At 44.4% G+C, this 19701-nt stretch overlaps 2 long non-coding RNA genes across 2 annotated transcripts; both read left to right on the top strand.

Moving 5' to 3' along the window:
- Positions 1-420: 420 nt before the first annotated feature.
- Positions 421-3347, top strand: LOC149350765 (uncharacterized). The gene is made up of 2 exons (XR_016289468.1): positions 421-2823; positions 3223-3347. It is a non-coding gene; the product is annotated as an uncharacterized LOC149350765 (long non-coding RNA).
- A 2496-nt stretch (positions 3348-5843) lies between these two features.
- Positions 5844-7568, top strand: LOC149350764 (uncharacterized). The gene is made up of 2 exons (XR_016289467.1): positions 5844-7044; positions 7444-7568. It is a non-coding gene; the product is annotated as an uncharacterized LOC149350764 (long non-coding RNA).
- The last annotated feature ends 12133 nt before the right edge of the window (positions 7569-19701 follow it).

Below are 19701 nucleotides of genomic sequence, written 5' to 3'. Positions count from 1 at the left end.
GCTTTCCTTTGGCTTACTACTTCCAGTAATTGTGAATTGATGCTTTCAAGAAAGCTTCAGTACATGTCCCAGTTTTTAGATTTTGGTATCCTAGTGAACATAACAGTGATTCGCATAAAATGAGAGTCGATGTTGCGTTCCAGTTATTCTATGCCATAATTTTCCCGTATTGCCAGATTTTTTTTTGCTCACTATAAGTGTATTTTCTGTTTGATACACTATTTAAGGAGTGCGCTGCTTGACAGGTTACATGAAATGCTTCACTAACGTAACCTGGGCGGGTAAAACTTGTACGGCAGTTGGACCCAGCAAACCACAAACCTCCCATAGATGTCAAGATTAAGTCTGAACGTCTATGTACCAAAGCAAAATCTCTCAGACGTCTTATCTACCAACCTTTTTTCGTGGAAAAGCTGGAGACGTACCCACGACATTATATCTGCCTTAACCTAGACTCCTCGTAGATATTATTTGTCACGTCCAGAGATATATAATTTAAGAATTCCATATTTTTCAATCGTTCGATATTTCGTGTTGATTTACTGCATTTAAAGTTGGAAATCGCTGTTGACTACAAATTGGAGGCATGACCAGCGCTGCCCGTGTTTTTGTGTTTTTTCGTGCTCGCTTCACGGCAACATTATCCTACCTAGAAAGAAGAAAAATACGGGAAATAGTAACGACAAATCTGAACGCACACGCATCAGGTTTCTGACTCAACTATACGCAGTTGGTTTTAAATGCCGGTCACTTTGGTCAGGATTCGCATTGTTATTTCATTACTATTCTTACATTCAATTTATACCTTGTGCTACAGCCTGCAAGCTATCTCAACCACACTGAAAAGTGAGGACACACTAAAAACATTTTTATTTAGCAGCCAGGACTATATAATAACCATTTTTCTGATTAAGCATGTTTTATTCAACTATTTAAAGTACAAAAATTGGTTCAGTTCAATTTTTTGGAGTTATTTTTGCTCAAAAATGTCTTAAATCTGCTAATCGCGGTAGCAATGATAACTAACTATTGGAATGTTGAACTGAGGAAAGCTTAGGCATTTGTGTAGCTGAATGTGTGACCTCATATTTCTCGAGAATAAACTTCTTGAGTCCCGCTTTTTATCATCATGTCAACACTGTAATCATGTCCAGTGCAGTCCAAAAATTTCTCCAGTTAACCCTGTGCCAGTGGCGGCCCCCTTATGCCAGCAAACTTCCGAACCTCATCCGCCCACCAGCCCTGATCCTCTCTGCTGTGCTTGCATTCTCTCTGAATCCAGCCCGTTACCCTAACGATAATTGGTTATCTTGCCTTCATGCTACATGCGCTGCCCATATGCCTGATCTGTGCCGCGGACAGGCGGCGGCGGGGAAAGCGCGGTGAATTGTCTACGCCGCCATCGCGTTGTAGTTCGTATTAGGTGAGGTGCGTTTCCAGATTCAACGTAGAGGCTCATGGGAAAGTCGTCTGCTACCGCTACTTCCGGTTCCAAATTTCTCCCGCTACTAGCTTGCTTCACAGCAGTCGCGGTGTTAATTCGCTTCTTATACTGATTTATTTTCACTGCAACACCGCTGATTGTATTGCATCGTCGCAGGACCAACAAGACGTCAACTCTGTTCTGCTTCGTAACGTGTTTTCGCATCAAGTACAACCAGAATAGTGCAAACAGTAGGAGGCTTTGAATGGGTATGCAGTGCGACGGGTTGAGACGCGCTGTGCGCGCGGTGACATGTATGGATAGTCCGCTAGTACAATGAAAGCTTTTACACACTTTGAGGCAAATGCATCTATCATTTGCTAAACTGTGCAAGCTTATCCTTCGCTGCCTTCGTGGTGCAGCAAAAAAAAACTAATATGTAATGGTTTGGTTTATTAGGGTTTAACGTCCCAAAGCAACTCAGGCTTTGAGGGACGCCGTAGTGAAGGGCTCCGGAAATTTCGACCACCTGGGGTTCTTTAACGTGCACTGACATCGCACAGCACACGGGCCTCTAGAATTTCGCCTTCATCGAAATTGAGCCGCCGTGGCCGGGATCGAACCCGCGTAATGTCCAACGCGTTAAAATAGTTCGACAGCGCACACAGCCGACTGCCGTGCATACGCAGATCAGCCAGCCTACGCTGGCAATATTATAACCACGAGAAAACACTCGTATTTTTCGTTATTGTTAATTTTTGTGCTCAGGACGCGTTCATATGCAGCACACGCTGATCTTACGGTGATGCTGTGCAATACGCAATGTCGCAGAACAAACAGATTAGCAAATAAACGATGCCCGAATGCACGGCAATGGCTATGCAGAAGGCATTGCGTGGGAGAAATTTGGAACCGGAAGTAGCTGGCAGACGATTTTTTCATGGTTGTTCGCATTCATTTCGGAAACGCACCTCACTTATAATAGCGCAAACTGCGCATGGCGATTGCAGCTGTGAAAAAAGTAATATGCTACAATTTAAAAATTATTAACTTATTTTTCGTGCCACAGCAAGCCTGCTACTAAGTACAAAAAAGAGACGATACAAAATATGTGACAGTTTCGCACATCCGCACGAGGCTAGGTTCAGCCATGGCGGCAGTGGTAGAGCGCAAGGCGTGTGCGATTTCTCATCGTGTTCCGTGGGAACGTTGGGTTTGAAGAACCTCGACACAGAATTAATTATTCCCTTATTATTGCTGGCGAGATTGTTCAACCGTTCTTTCCTTGATGGAGCTGAAGGAAGACAGTTTGCCTGCTTTTACTACTCGGCGAAGTGGACCCGTCAGTACGAATTAGGACTACAAGTCGTTTTCACCGGCTGTAATCGTGACCTTTCCTGGTGCGTACTAGTCTCAGTTTACTCATTGAAGTGTGTTTTATGCTATTTTTGCGTTCGTAATGAAAAAATTCTAACGCATTTATCGGCACGTTGTATTTTTACGCTCACTCGTTTGGCTGTTTTGCCAAACTCGCTGTGTATTTTTGAAACAAAGGCTGGTGATGTATGCAACTGGCCTCTACTACCGAAATGTGGGCATGCGTTCGGATGGTGTGCCGAAGTACGTGTGCAAGCACACTCCGCTCAGCACGACTGTCTTTTAGTGCTGCAAGGGCAACCTTTGACGCTTCATAGCCTTGCGTCGGTAAAAGTGGCGTAAATTACTGGGTTTATTTGTTGTGGTTGCTGTGCCATTCTCTTGTCACCTGTAAAAGTGAACAATTATGCTTTCTTTTGCAGCAACCCTTGCTTATTGGGCTCGGCAGAAGAGTATTGATGCCACCGCAACTGTAAACGATTATGCTCAACGAGAAGATTCAGTGAAAGCGCCGAGCGCAATAAAATACTGACGCACTCGGAAGTCATCTGCAGTGTTTTGGGTTCCCGTGATGGTCATGTAATCGCTTACTCAACTGTATTTGAGCTAGCTGGAGTGCTTGGACGTCCCGACGACTCCATAGGGAAGTCTGTGGCTGGGATGCAGTAGGTCTCCGTTCCATCTGGAATTGTAACAGGTGTCAGCTGCATCTCGTATTGCAGCTGGTTCCAGTCGCAACTGGTTTAAGGAACAAATTTCCAGTTGCAACAACTGGAAATGTGTCCCCTAAAACAGTTGGACTGGAACCAGTTAGAAATTTTCTCCTGGGTATTGATCTATGTATGGTCATATTCTGATGTCTGCAGTACGTACTTACAACGTGAACTGGACCCCAATTTTCATGTTGTGGTACGTAGATTCTTCGTAAACGGTACTAAAATGGATGTCTAATGGAGGTGTCTAATGTCCAGCGTAAATATCTCGCTGATGTCTATGGTACGTTTTATGGTTTACTCGGGATATTCAGTGACGCCCAGAATGATTTAAACATCCGGAATGTTCCACCAGATTTGTCGCGGTGTCGGCGACAACAAAGAGATGGGACAGCTTGGCAGCTGTCGTTGTTGTTGTTGGCCTTACAAAATATATGTCCCTCGGGACGGGAGCCTGCAAACTTCAACGTCTTTCACTTCCAGCGCCGCAAGCGACGTATTTGAGCCTGAGCGCCGCCTGGCTATATGCACGTCTTTTTGCCCTCCGAGAACTTAAAACGATGGGACATTGAAATAATTAATTGATGCGGTTTATAGATACGGCATTTCAATCTGCATGATGGACGGAACCAACCATTGTGGTCGGCCACGCCGCAACAGTTTTCAGGTACCTGTTCTAAGCGTAGGTTGCGCGGTTACTCCTGTAGAGCATTCCTTTGGCTTACTACTTCCTGTAATTGTGAATTGATGCTTTCAAGAAAGCTTCAGCACATGTCCCAGTTTTTAGGTTTTGCTATCCTAGTGAACATATCAGTGATTCGCATAAAATGAGAGTCGATGTTGCGTTGCAGTTGTTTTATGCCATAATTTCCCTCTATTGCCAATTTTTTTTTGCTCACTATAAGTGTATTTTCAGTTTGATACACTATTTAAGGAGTGCGCTGCTTGACAGGTTACATGAAATGCTTCACTAACGTAACCTGGGTGGGTAAAACTTGTACGGCAGTTGGACCCAGCAAACCACAAACCTCCCATAGATGTCAAGATTAAGTCTGAACGTCTATGTACCAAAGCAAAATCTCTCAGACGTCTTATCTACCAACCTTTTTTCGTGGAAAAGCTGGAGACGTACCCACGACATTATATCTGCCTTAACCTAGACTCCTCGTAGATATTATTTGTCACGTCCTGAGATATATAATTTAAGAATTCCATATTTTTCAATCGTTCGATATTTCGTGTTGCCTTACTGCATTTAAAGTTGGAAATCGCTGTTGACTACAAATTGGAGGCATGACCAGCGCTGCCCGTGTTTTTGTGTTTTTTCGTGCTCGCTTCACGGCAATATTATCCTACCTAGAAAGAAGAAAAATACGGGAAATAGTAAAGACAAATCTGAACGCACACGCATCAGGTTTCTGACTCAACTATACGCAGTTGGTTTTAAATGCCGGTCACTTTGGTCAGGATTCGCATTGTTATTTCATTACTATTCTTACATTCAATTTATACCTTGTGCTACAGCCTGCAAGCTATCTCAACCACACTGAAAAGTGAGGACACACTAAAAACATTTTTATTTAGCAGCCAGGACTATATAATAACCATTTTTCTGATTAAGCATGTTTTATTCAACTATTTAAAGTACAAAAATTGGTTCAGTTCAATTTTTTGGAGTTATTTTTGCTCAAAAATGTCTTAAATCTGCTAATCGCGGTAGCAATGATAACTAACTATTGGAATGTTGAACTGAGGAAAGCTTAGGCATTTGTGTAGCTGAATGTGTGACCTCATATTTCTCGAGAATAAACTTCTTGAGTCCCGCTTTTTGTCATCATGTCAACACTGTAATCATGTCCAGTGCAGTCCAAAAATTTCTCCAGTTAACCCTGTGCCAGTGGCGGCCCCCTTATGCCAGCAAACTTCCGAACCTCATCTGCCCACCAGCCCTGATCCTCTCTGCTGTGCTTGCATTCTCTCTGAATCCAGCCCGTTACCCTAACGATAATTGGTTATCTTGCCTTCATGCTACATGCGCTGCCCATATGCCTGATCTGTGCCGCGGACCGGCGGCGGCGGGGAAAGCGCGGTGAATTGTCTACGCCGCCATCGCGTTGTAGTTCGTATTAGGTGAGCTGCGTTTCCAGATTCAGCGTAGAGGCTCATGGGAAAGTCGTCTGCTACCGCTACTTCCGGTTCCAAATTTCTCCCGCTACTAGCTTGCTTCACAGCAGTCGCGGTGTTAATTCGCTTCTTATACTGATTTATTTTCACTGCAACACCGCTGATTGTATTGCATCGTCGCAGGACCAACTAGACGTCAACTCTGTTCTGCTTCGTAACGTGTTTTCGCATCAAGTACAACCAGAATAGTGCAAACAGTAGGAGGCTTTCAATGGGTATGCAATGCGACGGGTTGAGACGCGCTGTGCGAGCGGTGACATGTATGGATAGTCTGCTAGTACAATGACAGCTTTTACACGCTTTGAGGCAAATGCATCTATCATTTGCTAAACTGTGCAAGCTTATCCTTCGCTGCCTTCGTGGTGCAGCAAAAAAAAAACTAATATGTAATGGTTTGGTTTATTAGGGTTTAACGTCCCAAAGCAACTCAGGCTTTGAGGGACGCCGTAGTGAAGGGCTCCGGAAATTTCGACCACCTGGGGTTCTTTAACGTGCACTGACATCGCACAGCACACGGGCCTCTAGAATTTCGCCTTCATCGAAATTCAGCCGCCGCGGCCGGGATCGAACCCGCGTAATGTCCAATGCGTTAAAATAGTTCGACAGCGCACACAGCCGACTGCCGTGCATACGCAGATCAGCCAGCCTACGCTGGCAATATTATAACCACGAGAAAACACTCGTATTTTTCGTTATTGTTAATTTTTGTGCTCAGGACGCGTTCATATGCAGCACACGCTGATCTTACGGTGATGCTGTGCAATACGCAATGTCGCAGAACAAACAGATTACCAAATAAACGATGCCCGAATGCACGGCAATGGCTATGCAGAAGGCATTGCGTGGGAGAAATTTGGAACCGGAAGTAGCTGGCAGACGATTTTTTCATGGTTGTTCGCATTCATTTCGGAAACGCACCTCACTTATAATAGCGCAAACTGCGCATGGCGATTGCAGCTGTGAAAAAAGTAATATGCTACAATTTAAAAATTATTAACTTATTTTTCGTGCCACAGCAAGCCTGCTACTAAGTACAAAAAAGAGACGATACAAAATATGTGACAGTTTCGCACATCCGCACGAGGCTAGGTTCAGCCATGGCGGCAGTGGTAGAGCGCAAGGCGTGTGCGATTTCTCATCGTGTTCCGTGGGAACGTTGGGTTTGAAGAACCTCGACACAGAATTAATTATTCCCTTATTATTGCTGGCGAGATTGTTCAACCGTTCTTTCCTTGACGGAGCTGAAGGAAGACAGTTTGCCTGCTTTTACTACTCGGCGAAGTGGACCCGTCAGTACGAATTAGGACTACAAGTCGTTTTCACCGGCTGTAATCGTGACCTTTCCTGGTGCGTACTAGTCTCAGTTTACTCATTGAAGTGTGTTTTATGCTATTTTTGCGTTCGTAATGAAAAAATTCTAACGCATTTATCGGCACGTTATATTTTTACGCTCACTCGTTTGGCTGTTTTGCCAAACTCGCTGTGTATTTTTGAAACAAAGGCTGGTGATGTATGCAACTGGCCTCTACTACCGAAATGTGGGCATGCGTTCGGATGGTGTGCCGAAGTACGTGTGCAAGCACACTCCGCTCAGCACGACTGTCTTTTAGTGCTGCAAGGGCAACCTTTGACGCTTCATAGCCTTGCGTCGGTAAAAGTGGCGTAAATTACTGGGTTTATTTGTTGTGGTTGCTGTGCCATTCTCTTGTCACCTGTAAAAGTGAACAATTATGCTTTCTTTTGCAGCAACCCTTGCTTATTGGGCTCGGCAGAAGAGTATTGATGCCACCGCAACTGTAAACGATTATGCTCAACGAGAAGATTCAGTGAAAGCGCCGAGCGCAATAAAATACTGACGCACTCGGAAGTCATCTGCAGTGTTTTGGGTTCCCGTGATGGTCATGTACTCGCTTACTCAACTGTATTTGAGCTAGCTGGAGTGCTTGGACGTCCCGACGACTCCATAGGGAAGTCTGTGGCTGGGATGCAGTAGGTCTCCGTTCCATCTGGAATTGTAACAGGTGTCAGCTGCATCTCGTATTGCAGCTGGTTCCAGTCGCAACTGGTTTAAGGAACAAATTTCCAGTTGCAACAACTGGAAATGTGTCCCCTAAAACAGTTGGACTGGAACCAGTTAGAAATTTTCTCCTGGGTATTGATCTATGTGTGGTCATATTCTGATGTCTGCAGTACGTACTTACAACGTGAACTGGACCCCAATTTTCATGTTGTGGTACGTAGATTCTTCGTAAACGGTACTAAAATGGATGTCTAATGGAGGTGTCTAATGTCCAGCGTAAATATCTCGCTGATGTCTATGGTACGTTTTATGGTTTACTCGGGATATTCAGTGACGCCCAGAATGATTTAAACATCCGGAATGTTCCACCAGATTTGTCGCGGTGTCGGCGACAACAAAGAGATGGGACAGCTTGGCAGCTGTCGTTGTTGTTGTTGGCCTTACAAAATATATGTCCCTCGGGACGGGAGCCTGCAAACTTCAACGTCTTTCACTTCCAGCGCCGCAAGCGACGTATTTGAGCCTGAGCGCCGCCTGGCTATATGCACGTCTTTTTGCCCTCCGAGAACTTAAAACGATGGGACATTGAAATAATTGATTGATGCGGTTTATAGATACGGCATTTCAATCTGCATGATGGACGGAACCAACCATTGTTGTCGGCCACGCCGCAACAGATTTCAGGTACCTATTCTAAGAGTAGGATGCGCGGTTACACCTGTAGAGCTTTCCTTTGGCTTACTACTTCCAGTAATTGTGAATTGATGCTTTCAAGAAAGCTTCAGCACATGTCCCAGTTTTTAGGTCTTGCTATCCTAATGAACATATCAGTGATTCGCATAAAATGAGAGTCGATGTTGCGTTGCAGTTGTTCTATGCCATAATTTCCCCCTATTGCCAATTTTTTTTTGCTCACTATAAGTGTATTTTCAGTTTGATACACTATTTAAAGAGTGCGCTGCTTGACAGGTTTCATGAAATGCTTCACTAACATAACCTGGGTGGGTAAAACTTGTACGGCAGTTGGATATTAAGTGACGCCGAGAAAGATTTAAACATACGGAATGTTCCACCAGATTTGTCGCGGTGTCGGCGACAACAAAGAGATGGGACAGCTTGGCAGCTGTCATTGTTGTTGTTGGCCTTACAAAATATATGTCCCTCGGGAAGGGAGCCTGCAAACTTCAACGTCTTTCACTGCCAGCGCCGCAAGCGACGTATTTGAGCCTGAGCGCCGCCTGGCTATTTGCACGTCTTTTTGCCCTCCGAGAACTTAAAACGATGGGACATTGAAATAATCAATTGATGCGGTTTATAGATATGGCATTTCAATCTGCCTGATGGACGGAACCAACCATTGTTTTCGGCAACGCCACAACAGTTTTCAGGTACATCTTCTAAGCGTAGGTTGTGCGGTTACTCCTGTAGAGTATTCCTTTGGCTTAGTACTTCCAGAAATTGTGAATTGATGCTTTCAAGAAAGCTTCAGCACATGTCCCAGTTTTTAGGTTTTGCTATCCTAGTGAACATAACAGTGATTCGCATAAAATGAGAGTCGATGTTGCGTTCCAGTTATTCTAGGCCATAATTTTCCCGTATTGCCAGATTTTTTTTGCTCACTTAAGTGTATTTTCTGTTTGATACACTATTTAAGGAGTGCGCTGCTTGACAGTGTACCATCAAATGCTTCAATAACGTAACCCGGGTGGGTAAAACTTGCACGGCAGTTGGATATTCAGTGACGCCCAGAATGATTTAAACACCCGAAATGTTCCACCAGATTTGTCTCGGTGTCTTTGACAACAAAGAGATGGGAGAGCTTGGCAGCTGTCGTTCTTGTTGTTGGCCTTACAAAATATATGTCCCTCGGGAGGGGAGCCTGCAAACTTCAACGTCTTTCACTTCGAGCGTCGCAAGCGACGTCTTTGAGCCTGAGCGCCGCCTGGCTATATGCACGTCTTTTTGCCCTCCAAGAACTTAAAACGATGGGACATTGAAATAATTGATGCGGTTTATAGATACGGCATTTCAATCTGCATGATGGACGGAACCAACCATTGTTGTCGGCCGCGCCGCAACAGTTTTCAGGTACCTGTTGTAAGCGTAGGTTGCGCGGTTACTCCTGTACAGCATTCCTTTGGCTTACTACTTCCAGTAATTGTGAATTGATGCTTTCAAGAAAGCTTCAGCACATGTGCCAGTTTTTAGGTTTTGCTATCCTAGTGAACATGTCAGTGATTCGCATAAAATGAGAGTCGATGTTGCGTTCCAGTTGTTCTATGCCATAATTTCCCCGTATTGCCAATTTTTTTGCTCACTATAAGTGTATTTTCTGTTTGATACACTATATAAGGAGTGCGCTGCTTAACAGTATACTATGGAATGCTTCACTGACGTAACCTGGGTGGGTAAAACTTGCACGGCAGTTGGATATTCAGTGACGCCCAGAACGATTTATACTTCCGAAATGTTCCACCAGATTTGTCGCGGTGTCGGTGCAACAAAGTGATGGGACAGCTTGGCAGCTGTTGTTCTTGTTCGCCTCACAAAATATATGTCGTTGTTGTTGTTGTAGCAAAAGATATGTCCTTCAGGAGGAGTGCCTGCAAACTTAAACGTCTTTCACGTCTTTGAGCCTGAGCGCCGCCTAGCTATATGCACGTTTTTTTGCCCTCCAAGAACTTAAAACGATGGGACATTGAAATAATTGATGCGGTTTATAGATACGGCATTTCAATCTGCATGATGGACGGAACCAACCATTGTTGTCGGCCACGCCGCAACAGTTTTCATGTGCCTGTTCTAAGCGTAGGTGGCGCGGTTACTCCTGTAGAGCTTTCCTTTGGCTTACGACTTCCAGAAATTGTGAATTGATGCTTTGAAGAAAACTACAGCACATGTCTCAGTTTTTAGGTTTTGCTATCCTAGTGAACATGTCAGTGATTCGCATAAAATGAGAGTCGACGTTGCGTTCCAGTTGTTCTATGCCATAATTTCCCCGTATTGCCAATTTTTTTGCTCACTATAAGTGTATTTTCTGTTTGATACACTATTTAAGGAGTGCGCTGCTTGACAGTGTACCATGGAATGCTTCGCTAACATAACCTGGGTGGGTAAAACTTGCACGGCAGTTGGATATTCAGTGACGCCCAGAACGATTTAAACTTCCGAAATGTTCCACCAGATTTGTCGCGGTGTCGGTGCAACAAAGAGATGGGACAGCTTGGCAGCTGTTGTTGTTGTTCGCCTCACAAAATATATGTCGTTGTTGTTCTTGTTGTTGTAGGAAAACATATGTCCTTCAGGAGGGGAGCCTGCAAACTTTAACGTCTTTCACGTCTTTGAGCCTGAGCGCCGCCTGGCTATGTGCACGTCTTTTTGCCTTCCAAGAACTTAAAACGATGGGACATTGAAATAATTAATTGATGCAGTTTATAGATTCGGCATTTCAATCTGCATGATGGACGGAACCAACCATTGTTGTCGGCCACGCCGCAACAGTTTTCAGGTACCTGTTCTAAGCGTAGGTTGCGCGGTTACTCCTGTAGAGCTTTCCTTTTGCTTACTACTTCCAGTAATTGTGAATTGATGCTTTCAAGAAAGCTTCAGCACATGTCCCAGTTTTTAGGTTTTTCTATCCTAGTGAACATGTCAGTGATTCGCATAAAATGTGAGTCGATGTTGCGTTCCAGTTGTTCTATGCCATAATTTCCCCATATTGCCAATTTTTTTTGCTCACTATAAGTGTATTTTCTGTTTGATACACTATTTAAGGAGTGCGCTGCTTGACAGTGTACCATCAAATGCTTCACTAACGTAACCTGGGTGGGTAAAACTTGCACGGCAGTTGGATATTCAGTGACGCCCAGAATGATTTAAACATCCGAAATGTTCCACCAGATTTGTCTCGGTGTCTTTGACAACAAAGAGATGGGAGAGCTTGGCAGCTGTCGTTGTTGTTGTTGGCCTTACAAAATGTATGTCCCTCGGGAGGGGAGCCTGCAAACTTCAACGTCTTTCACTTCCAGCGCCGCAAGCGACGTATTTGAGCCTGAGCGCCGCCTGGCTATATGCACGTCTTTTTGCCCTCAGAGAACTTAAAACGATGGGACATTGAAATAATTAATTGATGCGGTTTATAGATACGGCATTTCAATCTGCATGATGGACGGAACCAACCATTGTTGTCGGCCACTGCGCAACAGTTTTCAGGTACCTGTTCTAAGCGTAGGTTGCGCGGTTACTCCTGTAGAGCTTTCCTTTGGCTTACTACTTCCAGTAATTGTGAATTGATGCTTTCAAGAAAGCTTCAGTACATGTCCCAGTTTTTAGATTTTGGTATCCTAGTGAACATAACAGTGATTCGCATAAAATGAGAGTCGATGTTGCGTTCCAGTTATTCTATGCCATAATTTTCCCGTATTGCCAGATTTTTTTTGCTCACTATAAGTGTATTTTCTGTTTGATACACTATTTAAGGAGTGCGCTGCTTGAGAGTGTACCATCAAATGCTTCACTAACGTAACCTGGGTGGGTAAAACTTGTACGGCAGTTGGACATTCAGTGACGCCCAGAATGATTTAAACATCCGGAATGTTGCACCAGATTTGTCGCGGTGTCGGTGACAACAAAGAGATGGGACAGCTTGGCAGCTGTCGTTGTTGTTGTTGGCCTTACAAAATATATGTCCCTCGGGAGGGGAGCCTGCAAACTTCAACGTCTTTCACTTCCAGCGCCGCAAGTGATGTCTTTGAGCCTGAGCGCCGCCTGGCTATATGCACGTCTTTTTGCCCTTCGAGAACTTAAAACGATGGGACATTGAAATAATTAATTGATGCGGTTTATAGATACGGCATTTCAATCTGCATGATGGACGGAACCAACCATTGTTGTCGGCCACGCCGCAACATTTTTCAGGTACCTGTTCTAAGCGTAGGTTGCGCGGTTACTCCTGTAGAGCTTCCCTTTGGCTTACTACTTCCAGTAATTGTGAATTGATGCTTTCAAGAAAGCTTCAGCACATGTCCCAGTTTTTAGGTTTTGCTATCCTAGTGCACATATCAGTGATTCCCATAAAATGAGAGTCGATGTTGCGTTCTAGTTGTTCTATGCCATAATTTTTCCGTATTGTCAGATTTTTTTTTGCTCTCTATAAGTGTGTTTTCTGTTCGATACACTATTTAAGGAGTTCGCTGCTTAACAGTATACCATAGAATGCTTCACTAACGTAACCTGGGTGGGTGAAATTTGTACGGCAGTTGGATATTCAGTGACGCCCAGAATGATTTAAACATCCTGAATGTTCCACCATATTTGTCGCGGTGTCGGTGACAACAAAGAGATGGGACAGCTTGGCAGCTGTCGTTGTTGTTGTTGGCCTTACAAAATATATGTCCCTCGGAAGGGGAGCCTGCAAACTTCAACGTCTTTCTCTTCCAGCGCCGCAAGCGACGTCTTTGAGCCTGAGCGCCGCCTGGCCATATGCACGTCTTTTTGCCCTCCGAGAACTTAAAACGATGGGACATTGAAATAATTAATTGATGCGGTTTATAGATACGGCATTTCAATCTGCATGGTGGACGAAACCAACCATTGTTGTCGGCAACGCCACAACAGTTTTCAGGTACATCTTCTAAGTGTAGGTTGTGTGGTTGCTCCTGTAGAGCATTCCTTTGGCTTACTACTTCCAGTAATTGTGAATTGATGCTTTCAAGAAAGCTTCAGCACATGTCCCAGTTTTTAGGTTTTGCTATCCTAGTGACCATATCACTGATTCGCCTAAAATGAGAGTCGATGTTGCGTTCCAGTTGTTCTATGCCATAATTTTCCCGTATTGTGAGATTTTTTTTTTTGCTCTCTATAAGTGTTTTCTGTTCGATACACTATTTAAGGAGTGCGCTGCTTGACAGTGTACCATAGATTGCTTCACTAACGTAACCTGGGTGGGTGAAATTTGCACGGCAGTTGGATATTCAGTGACGCCCATAATGATTTAAACATCCGAAATGTTCCACCAGATTTGTCTCGGTGTCTTTGACAACAAAGAGATGGGAGAGCTTGGCAGCTGTCGTTGTTGTTGTTGGCCTTACAAAATATATGTCCCTCGGGAGGGGAGCCTGCAAACTTCAACGTCTTTCACTTCCAGCGCCGCAAGCGACGTCTTTGAGCCTGAGCGCCGCCTGGCTATATGCACGTCTTTTTGCCCTCCAAGAACTTAAAACGATGGGGCATTGAAATAATTAATTGATGCGGTTTATAGATACGGCATTTCAATCTGCATGATGGACGGAACCAACCATTGTGGTCGGCCACGCCGCAACAGTTTTCAGGTACCTGTTCTAAGCGTAGGTTGCGCGGTTACTCCTGTAGAGCATTCCTTTGGCTTACTACTTCCAGTAATTGTGAATTGATGCTTTCAAGAAAGCTTCAGCACATGTCCCAGTTTTTAGGTTTTGCTATCCTAGTGAACATGTCAGTGATTCGCATAAAATGTGAGTCGATGTTGCGTTCCAGTTGTTCTATGCCATAATTTCCCCATATTGCCAATTTTTTTTGCTCACTATAAGTGTATTTTCTGTTTGATACACTATTTAAGGAGTGCGCTGCTTAACAGTATACTATGGAATGCTTCACTGACGTAACCTGGGTGGGTAAAACTTGCACGGCAGTTGGATATTCAGTGACGCCCAGAACGATTTAAACACCCGAAATGTTCCACCAGATTTGTCGCGGTGTCGGTGCAACAAAGAGATGGGACAGCTTGGCAGCTGTTGTTGTTGTTCGCCTCACAAAATATATGTCGTTGTTGTTGTTGTTGTTGTAGCAAAAGATATGTCCTTCAGGAGGGGAGCCTGCAAACTTAAACGTCTTTCACGTCTTTGAGCCTGAGCGCCGCCTGGCTATATGCACGTCCTTTTGCCTTCCAAGAACTGAAAACGATGGGACATTGAAATAATTAATTGATGCGGTTTATAGATTCGGCATTTCAATCTGCATGATGGACGGAACCAACCATTGTTGTCGGCCACGCCGCAACAGTTTTCAGGTACCTGTTCTAAGCGTAGGTTGCGCGGTTACTCCTGTAGAGCTTTCCTTTTGCTTACTACTTCCAGTAATTGTGAATTGATGCTTTCAAGAAAGCTTCAGCACATGTCCCAGTTTTTAGGTTTTGCTATCCTAGTGAACATGTCAGTGATTCGCATAAAATGTGAGTCGATGTTGCGTTCCAGTTGTTCTATGCCATAATTTCCCCATATTGCCAATTTTTTTTGCTCACTATAAGTGTATTTTCTGTTTGATACACTATTTAAGGAGTGCGCTGCTTGACAGTGTACCATCAAATGCTTCACTAACGTAACCTGGGTGGGTAAAACTTGCACGGCAGTTGGATATTCAGTGACGCCCAGAATGATTTAAACATCCGAAATGTTCCACCAGATTTGTCTCGGTGTCTTTGACAACAAAGAGATGGGAGAGCTTGGCAGCTGTCGTTGTTGTTGTTGGCCTTACAAAATGTATGTCCCTCGGGAGGGGAGCCTGCAAACTTCAACGTCTTTCACTTCCAGCGCCGCAAGCGACGTATTTGAGCCTGAGCGCCGCCTGGCTATATGCACGTCTTTTTGCCCTCAGAGAACTTAAAACGATGGGACATTGAAATAATTAATTGATGCGGTTTATAGATACGGCATTTCAATCTGCATGATGGACGGAACCAACCATTGTTGTCGGCCACGGCGCAACAGTTTTCAGGTACCTGTTCTAAGCGTAGGTTGCGCGGTTACTCCTGTAGAGCTTTCCTTTGGCTTACTACTTCCAGTAATTGTGAATTGATGCTTTCAAGAAAGCTTCAGTACATGTCCCAGTTTTTAGATTTTGGTATCCTAGTGAACATAACAGTGATTCGCATAAAATGAGAGTCGATGTTGCGTTCCAGTTATTCTATGCCATAATTTTCCCGTATTGCCAGATTTTTTTTGCTCACTATAAGTGTATTTTCTGTTTGATACACTATTTAAGGAGTGCGCTGCTTGAGAGTGTACCATCAAATGCTTCACTAACGTAACCTGGGTGGGTAAAACTTGTACGGCAGTTGGACATTCAGTGACGCCCAGAATGATTTAAACATCCGGAATGTTGCACCAGATTTGTCGCGGTGTCGGTGACAACAAAGAGATGGGACAGCTTGGCAGCTGTCGTTGTTGTTGTTGGCCTTACAAAATATATGTCCCTCGGGAGGGGAGCCTGCAAACTTCAACGTCTTTCACTTCCAGCGCCGCAAGTGATGTCTTTGAGCCTGAGCGCCGCCTGGCTATATGCACGTCTTTTTGCCCTTCGAGAACTTAAAACGATGGGACATTGAAATAATTAATTGATGCGGTTTATAGATACGGCATTTCAATCTGCATGATGGACGGAACCAACCATTGTCGGCCACGCCGCAACATTTTTCAGGTACCTGTTCTAAGCGTAGGTTGCGCGGTTACTCCTGTAGAGCTTCCCTTTGGCTTACTACTTCCAGTAATTGTGAATTGATGCTTTCAAGAAAGCTTCAGCACATGTCCCAGTTTTTAGGTTTTGCTATCCTAGTGAACATATCAGTGATTCCCATAAAATGAGAGTCGATGTTGCGTTCTAGTTGTTCTATGCCATAATTTTTCCGTATTGTCAGATTTTTTTTTGCTCTCTATAAGTGTGTTTTCTGTTCGATACACTATTTAAGGAGTTCGCTGCTTAACAGTATACCATAGAATGCTTCACTAACGTAACCTGGGTGGGTGAAATTTGTACGGCAGTTGGATATTCAGTGACGCCCAGAATGATTTCAACATCCTGAATGTTCCACCATATTTGTCGCGGTGTCGGTGACAACAAAGAGATGGGACAGCTTGGCAGCTGTCGTTGTTGTTGTTGGCCTTACAAAATATATGTCCCTCGGAAGGGGAGCCTGCAAACTTCAACGTCTTTCTCTTCCAGCGCCGCAAGCGACGTCTTTGAGCCTGAGCGCCGCCTGGCCATATGCACGTCTTTTTGCCCTCCGAGAACTTAAAACGATGGGACATTGAAATAATTAATTGATGCGGTTTATAGATACGGCATTTCAATCTGCATGGTGGACGAAACCAACCATTGTTGTCGGCAACGCCACAACAGTTTTCAGGTACATCTTCTAAGTGTAGGTTGTGTGGTTGCTCCTGTAGAGCATTCCTTTGGCTTACTACTTCCAGTAATTGTGAATTGATGCTTTCAAGAAAGCTTCAGCACATGTCCCAGTTTTTAGGTTTTGCTATCCTAGTGACCATATCATTGATTCGCCTAAAATCAGAGTCGATGTTGCGTTCCAGTTGTTCTATGCCATAATTTTCCCGTATTGTGAGATTTTTTTTTTGCTCTCTATAAGTGTTTTCTGTTCGATACACTATTTAAGGAGTGCGCTGCTTGACAGTGTACCATAGATTGCTTCACTAACGTAACCTGGGTGGGTGAAATTTGCACGGCAGTTGGATATTCAGTGACGCCCATAATGATTTAAACATCCGAAATGTTCCACCAGATTTGTCTCGGTGTCTTTGACAACAAAGAGATGGGAGAGCTTGGCAGCTGTCGTTGTTGTTGTTGGCCTTACAAAATATATGTCCCTCGGGAGGGGAGCCTGCAAACTTCAACGTCTTTCACTTCCAGCGCCGCAAGCGACGTCTTTGAGCCTGAGCGCCGCCTGGCTATATGCACGTCTTTTTGCCCTCCAAGAACTTAAAACGATGGGGCATTGAAATAATTAATTGATGCGGTTTATAGATACGGCATTTCAATCTGCATGATGGACGGAACCAACCATTGTGGTCGGCCACGCCGCAACAGTTTTCAGGTACCTGTTCTAAGCGTAGGTTGCGCGGTTACTCCTGTAGAGCATTCCTTTGGCTTACTACTTCCAGTAATTGTGAATTGATGCTTTCAAGAAAGCTTCAGCACATGTCCCAGTTTTTAGGTTTTGCTATCCTAGTGAACATGTCAGTGATTCGCATAAAATGTGAGTCGATGTTGCGTTCCAGTTGTTCTATGCCATAATTTCCCCATATTGCCAATTTTTTTTGCTCACTATAAGTGTATTTTCTGTTTGATACACTATTTAAGGAGTGCGCTGCTTAACAGTATACTATGGAATGCTGCACTGACGTAACCTGGGTGGGTAAAACTTGCACGGCAGTTGGATATTCAGTGACGCCCAGAACGATTTAAACACCCGAAATGTTCCACCAGATTTGTCGCGGTGTCGGTGCAACAAAGAGATGGGACAGCTTGGCAGCTGTTGTTGTTGTTCGCCTCACAAAATATATGTCGTTGTTGTTGTTGTTGTAGCAAAAGATATGTCCTTCAGGAGGGGAGCCTGCAAACTTAAACGTCTTTCACGTCTTTGAGCCTGAGCGCCGCCTGGCTATATGCACGTCCTTTTGCCTTCCAAGAACTGAAAACGATGGGACATTGAAATAATTAATTGATGCGGTTTATAGATACGGCATTTCAATCTGCATGATGGACGGAACCAACCACTGTTGTCGGCTACGCCACAACAGTTTTCAGGTACCTGTTCTAAGCGCAGGTTGCGTGGTTACTCCTGTAGAGCATTCCTTTGGCTTACTACTTCCAGAAATTGTGAATTGATGCTTTCAAGAAAGCTAGAGCACATGTCCCAGTTTTTAGGTTTTGCTATCCTAGTGAACATGTCAGTGATTCGCATAAAATGTGAGTCGATGTTGCGTTCCAGTTGTTCTATGCCATAATTTCCCCATATTGCCAATTTTTTTTGCTCACTATAAGTGTATTTTCTGTTTGATACACTATTTAAAGAGTGCGCTGCTTGACAGTGTACCATCAAATGCTTCACTAACGTAACCTGGGTGGGTAAAACTTGCACGGCAGTTGGATATTCAGTGACGCCCAGAATGATTTAAACATCCGAAATGTTCCACCAGATTTGTCTCGGTGTCTTTGACAACAAAGAGATGGGAGAGCTTGGCAGCTGTCGTTGTTGTTGTTGGCCTTACAAAATGTATGTCCCTCGGGAGGGGAGCCTGCAAACTTCAACGTCTTTCACTTCCAGCGCCGCAAGCGACGTATTTGAGCCTGAGCGCCGCCTGGCTATATGCACGTCTTTTTGAACTCAGAGAACTTAAAACGATGGGACATTGAAATAATTAATTGATGCGGTTTATAGATACGGCATTTCAATCTGCATGATGGACGGAACCAACCATTGTTGTCGGCCACGGCGCAACAGTTTTCAGGTACCTTTTCTAAGCGTAGGTTGCGCGGTTACTCCTGTAGAGCTTTCCTTTGGCTTACTACTTCCAGTAATTGTGAATTGATGCTTTCAAGAAAGCTTCAGTACATGTCCCAGTTTTTAGATTTTGGTATCCTAGTGAACATAACAGTGATTCGCATAAAATGAGAGTCGATGTTGCGTTCCAGTTATTCTATGCCATAATTTTCCCGTATTGCCAGATTTTTTTTTGCTCACTATAAGTGTATTTTCTGTTTGATACACTATTTAAGGAGTGCGCTGCTTGACAGGTTACATGAAATGCTTCACTAACTGTCGTGTCCGGTCGCTGTGTTGAATGCAGCGAAAGACGCACACGGTACTTTAAGACTTCGTTTATTTAAAGCCGATGAGGGTGCGACCAGCGTCGACCGAGGCAGGAGCCGAACTGGCCGCCCGAAGAAAGGAGGGAGTGGAGGAGCGTCCACGGCAGGGAGTGGCTTCCCAGAACAGGAGGAGGGTGCGGGGGCGCACCGTGGGGGGGCCTCTGGTGACAGCGTGCGACGAAGGGCAAGCGGTCGTTAGGAGGAGGATTGAGTGGTCGTTAGGAGGAGGATGCGAACTGTCGTTAGGAGGGGAATGCGAGTGGTCGTTAGGAGGGGGCGCACACACACAAAAGCAATAAGGGGACACAACACTTCCTTCCCCCTTAGAAAGTTGCCTGGTATCG

This window comes from Amblyomma mixtum, chromosome 3 (assembly GCF_055824585.1).
Source record: "Amblyomma mixtum isolate Tamu chromosome 3, ASM5582458v1, whole genome shotgun sequence".
Classification (NCBI taxonomy): Eukaryota; Metazoa; Arthropoda; class Arachnida; order Ixodida; family Ixodidae; genus Amblyomma; species Amblyomma mixtum.
This window is presented reverse-complemented; position numbering and strand designations above follow the sequence as displayed.